We start from the raw sequence: 5,120 nt of genomic DNA, 5'->3' as shown, positions 1-5,120 counted from the left end.
GGGGTATTTGTCCCCATCTCGTTGGAAATGGGGGTTTAACCCACCTCCAATATGCGGACGACACTATCATGATGGTGGAGGGTTCGGACGGCGATATTCGACACCTCAAATTTCTCCTACTCTGCTTCCAAGAGATGTCGGGGCTCACGATTAACGCTAAAAGTGAGGTGATGGTGCTTGGGTACCCTGCGGAGGACGCTCAGCGCATAGCCGAACGGACTTAACTGTCGCTTGGGATCCTTCCCCACGACCTACCTCGGCATGCCAATTAGTGATACCCGATTGCAGGAGAAGGATCACCGCCCTTTAGTTGGCAAGATCCAACCTTGGATGGAACCTTGGCAGGGTAGATGGCTCTCCAAAGCCGCGAGAGTTGTTTTGATGAACTCCTCCCTTATTAGCCTCCTGATGTACATTATGGGATTCTATAGCCTGCATGGATCCCTTCATCATGAGATTGCTAAATACCTATCCCGATTCTATTGGGCTGGGGAGGGTGATAGACAGAAGTACCACATGGTGCAATGGTCCGAGATCTGCAAACCTAAGGACCAGGGCGGCCTTGGGGTAATTCCATCTAAACGGATGAATATTGCACTTCTCTCCAAGTGGCTATGGTGCATCAAAACTGAAAGCACAAGTGCTCCCTGGGTGATTTTGGTAATTAATGTCAACTTATCTCTTATTGGATTAATATTTTCATCTAGTATATTTCAGAAAGTTCAACAAAGGCGTGGCATGGACAAGAGGATGTGGAACCCCTTCAAGATGCTAAGGACAGAAGATTGGCAAAAGCTCAAGACTCTTCTTTTCTATTTTAGTGATCCAAGATCACATTGAGTCCATAGGAAAGCCAATACTATTAAAAGGGGATGAGGTGTTGCTTAATGGTCTACTTGCTCAAAGTGCTTAGTGATATGCTCCAAAGCCCTCAACCACTTTCTCAATTCCAAATATGTCCAAAACCTAAAGTCAAACTCGGCCCCACCGATTTGATTCATCCGGCGCCACCGAGTTCACTTGACATAGCCACTGCCAGAAACCCTAATCAGTTCGGTCTCACCGATGGGATCTCAGTCTCACCGAGATGGGCTTGCAAACTCTTTGTTGCCTGTTGCAACTATTTCAGTCTCACCGAAATATGCAGTCGGCCCCACCGAGTTTGCTTGACCAACTCTCTGTTTGCTTATTATTTAAATCGGTCTCACCGAGTTGTAGTAATCGGTCAAACCGAGATCAAGTTTTACCCTAACCCTAGCACATCGGTCCCACCGAGTTGATCTTATCGGTCCCACCAAAAAACTAACGTTCACATTTTGAACTGAATCGGTCTCACCGAGTTCATATATTCGGTCAGACCGAGTTGGCTCAAATGTGTGTAACGGCTAGATTTTGTGTGGAGGCTATATATACCCTCCACCCTCCTCTCCATTAGAGAGAGAGCCATCAGAACGTGCCTACACTTCCACTACTCATTTTCTGAGAGAGAACCACCTACTCATGTGTTGAGACCAAGACATTCCAATCCAACCATAAGAATCTTGATCTCTAGCCTTCCCCAAGTTACTTTCCACTCAAATCATCTTTCCACCATAGCCAAATCTGTGAGAGAGAGTTGAGTGTTGGGGAGACTATCATTTGAAGCACAAGGGCAAGGAGTTCATCATCAACACACCATCTATTACCTTTTGGAGAGTGGTGTCTCCTATATTGGTTAGGTGTCACTTGGGAGCCTCCGTCAAGATTGTGGAGTTGAACCAAGGAGTTTGTAAGGGCAAGGAGATCGCCTACTTCGTGAAGATCTACCCAAGTGAGGCAAGTCCTTCATGGGCGATGGCATGGTGGGATAGACAAGGTTGCTTCTTCGTGGACCCTTCATGGGTGGAGCCCTCCATGGACTCACGCAACCGTTACCCTTCGTGGGTTGAAGTCTTCACCAACGTGGATGTACGATAGCACCACCTATCGGAACCATGCTAAAAATCTCCGTGTCTCCAATTGCGTTTGCACACTCCAATCCCATCCCTTTACTTTCTTGCAATTTGCATGCTTTACTTTTCACTGCTCATATACTCTTGCCATGATTGCTTGAAATGTATTGTGAATGCTTAAACTTGTGCTAAAACTTCACCTCAACTTGAAGAACTTAAAAACTGCTACTTTTACTTGTTGAGGGTCTAATCACCCCCCCCCCCTCTAGACACCTCTTCTCGATCCTTTCAGAAACGGGTGAGGGCGTACTTTGGCTCACTATTATCCGTGCAAAATATTTGCGTGGACAGCCTCTGGCCTTCACTTCTAGAACTGGAGGTTCCCAGTTTTGGCAAGCGGTTATACAATTGATGCCAATATTAAGTATTGGAACCTCGATTAGTGTGGGGTCCAAGTCTAATACCCTATTCTGGATGGATCGATGGTCCGGAGCCCGACCGTTTGCGGAACATTTTCGTGCTTTATTCTCGATCTGCACTCGCCCACAGCTTACGGTGGGTGCTTCTTTAGATAACCTAGGCTCTATAGCCTTCCGACGCACTTTTGGGGCCGATGAACAGGCTCAGTGGGAGGAACTACTTGAGTGCATCGCCTTGCACTCCCCCTCCATCCAACCTGACGCCCTTTCATGGCACCACGAGCCAAGTGGCGTGTTCTCCACGAAGTCCTTGTATCGAGCCATTGTGGCCACTCCCGGTCCTACCGAGCTCACGGTGATTTGGGAGATTAAACTACCAATGAAGATCTGTATCTTCCTTTGGCAGTGGGTACGCGACCGCATACCCTCGAGTACGGAGGTGCGCAAGCGTAACGGTCCTGGGGATGGGCTTTGCCCTCTATGTAGTGTCTCGGAAGACTCCAACCATATTTTCTTCCGTTGCCCGGCAGCTCGATTCCTTTGGAGCTGCTTCCGGAAAGTGGTTGGAGGAAATTGGTGCCATGACAATCTTCCGGATATGTTCGGGGAGATCCTTAGTCCCCCAGTTCTAGGCGTGCCTCCCTTTGGGTTGCCATGGGCACCCTTGCGTGGACCCTTTGGAACATCTACAATAAATTAGTCATCGAGCGCGTCATTCCTTGCCGTGTAACTGACGCAATCTACAAAATGTGTGGCCTCTTACAGCTATGGAGACTGCTTAGCAAGCGGCGCGACCGAGACACCATTGACGCCATCATCATAGGTCTTCGCTCCACTGCATCCGCGTTGGGGCCGCCGCCCCCATCACCAGCCCCGGAGCCAGATTAGCATCTAGTTGTTTCTTCTTTGTTTGGGGCTTGTTATGTTGTACCCCCAACCGCACTTGTTAACTCTTCTTCCCTCTCCCTTTTCTTGAACTAGAACCTGGATTGTTGTTGGATGCTTGGTGTTGTTGCTTTATAATATAAAGCGGGGGGAAACCCTCTTTCGTTAAAGTGTAGCGTCTCATGGCACTGGTTCTGTCTGCGTGTAAACTGGTTGATTTTCTCATGTCGAAATCGATGAAAGAAGTCATCTGATTCGAACATTATTTTCTCCACCTCTTTTACGATAAGTCACTAGGTGAGTCTGCTTAGGCAAAAATATAATTCTTATGCAACTTAACAAAACCGATAAAAAATTCAAAACGAAGGTAAAAGATATGTCTTATTCCTTAATTAAGGAGTTTAAAGTTGCTTTTACGAAAACAAAAGCGATAATGAAATGACAACAGATAGTGCAAAAGTTTGGCAGTACAGTACATAGCAACGGCCGTCATAATGAGTTACCCTTGTCGACGGGCGAGCTAAATTTTTTTTAAATAATACATTTTTTAAATTACAGAAATATTACGCGGAAAAAAGAAATTTCCAAAATAATACACCGTCGGCCCGCAGCAGGCCTAATCGGCCCACAGCAGGCCGATCGGCTAGCAGCAGGCCGACTGCAGGCCCGGCTAGCACGCGGCGGCCTGTGGTTGGTCGGGCCACGTCGCGCGAGGTGGAGGCAGTGGGCTGTCGGCTTGTGCGCCCCTGTCGGCCTACCGCCCGCCGATCGGCCAGTTGCTGGCCGACAGGGGGCTGCCACCTGACACGCTGGCCGGCCCGGCCTTATCCTCTCCTTCCTTCCTCTCCTTCCTCCATTCTTCTTCTCCCGTTGCTCCTTTCTTCTGTGTTCTTCCTTCTCCTCTCTCTACAGAAAAATGGCACCCATTTGTGCACCTAAATGAGCAACATTTTCGCGATTTTAGCACCGTGAATGGGTTCAACTCATTTAGGGCAGCCAAAAGAGGTGTCGATCTACTGACGGGGTAGCTCGTGGTGGTCGTGGTGAGCATTTTGGTGGAGGTGGTGGTGGTGAAGTTGGGGCAGTGTGGTGGTGGTGAAGTTGGGGCAGTGTGGTGGAGGTGAAGCTGTTGTTCGTCGTTCTTCGTTGGAGCCGGAGCACTGGCAGTTTTTCGTTCGTCGTTCGTCGTTCGTCGTTCTTCGTTCGCACGCACGCTTCAAGGGTATATTTCAGCCCACATTTTTTTTTGTAGGTGCTCCGGTAGTATACGTAAATATTGTTATTTGCCCCGGCTGTATAAGTAAATATTTGTGTGCGATTATTGTTATTTGGCCCGGTAGTATACGTAAATATTTTTATTTGGCCCGGTAGTATACGTAAATATTGTTATTTGCCCCGGTAGTATACGTAAATATTATTCGTTCGCACGCACGCTTCGTTCGATGTGAAATTAAATTTGTGTGCGATTATTGTTATTTGCCCCGGTAGTATACGTAAATATTTGTAGTTGCTACGGCAAATTTTCGTAATATAGTTTTAGGTGTGTGAATTGTATTAGTTGTTAGTGGGGATAATAAGTTGTTGCTTAATAGTTGATACGTACACAGGTGCGTGATAAGAAGTTGGAAACATGAATAAAAAGTTCGAAAGAAGAGACAAATTTTTTTAAAATTGATTAAAATTAAAAATACATCAACATGGGCCATATAATTCAAATAAACTGAATTATCATATTTGTCGGTTATATTATTATTATTATTTGAGGCCTATTTATTATTAGTAAACATGGGCCTATTTATTATATTATTATTAAAACAAGAGTCAAGCAACTCATCATAATCGTCCACATAGATTAAATTATACTGATCGTGAAATTTACTATGGT

This window comes from Aegilops tauschii, chromosome 7 (assembly GCF_002575655.3).
Source record: "Aegilops tauschii subsp. strangulata cultivar AL8/78 chromosome 7, Aet v6.0, whole genome shotgun sequence".
NCBI lineage: Eukaryota > Viridiplantae > Streptophyta > Magnoliopsida > Poales > Poaceae > Aegilops > Aegilops tauschii.
This window is presented reverse-complemented; position numbering follows the sequence as displayed.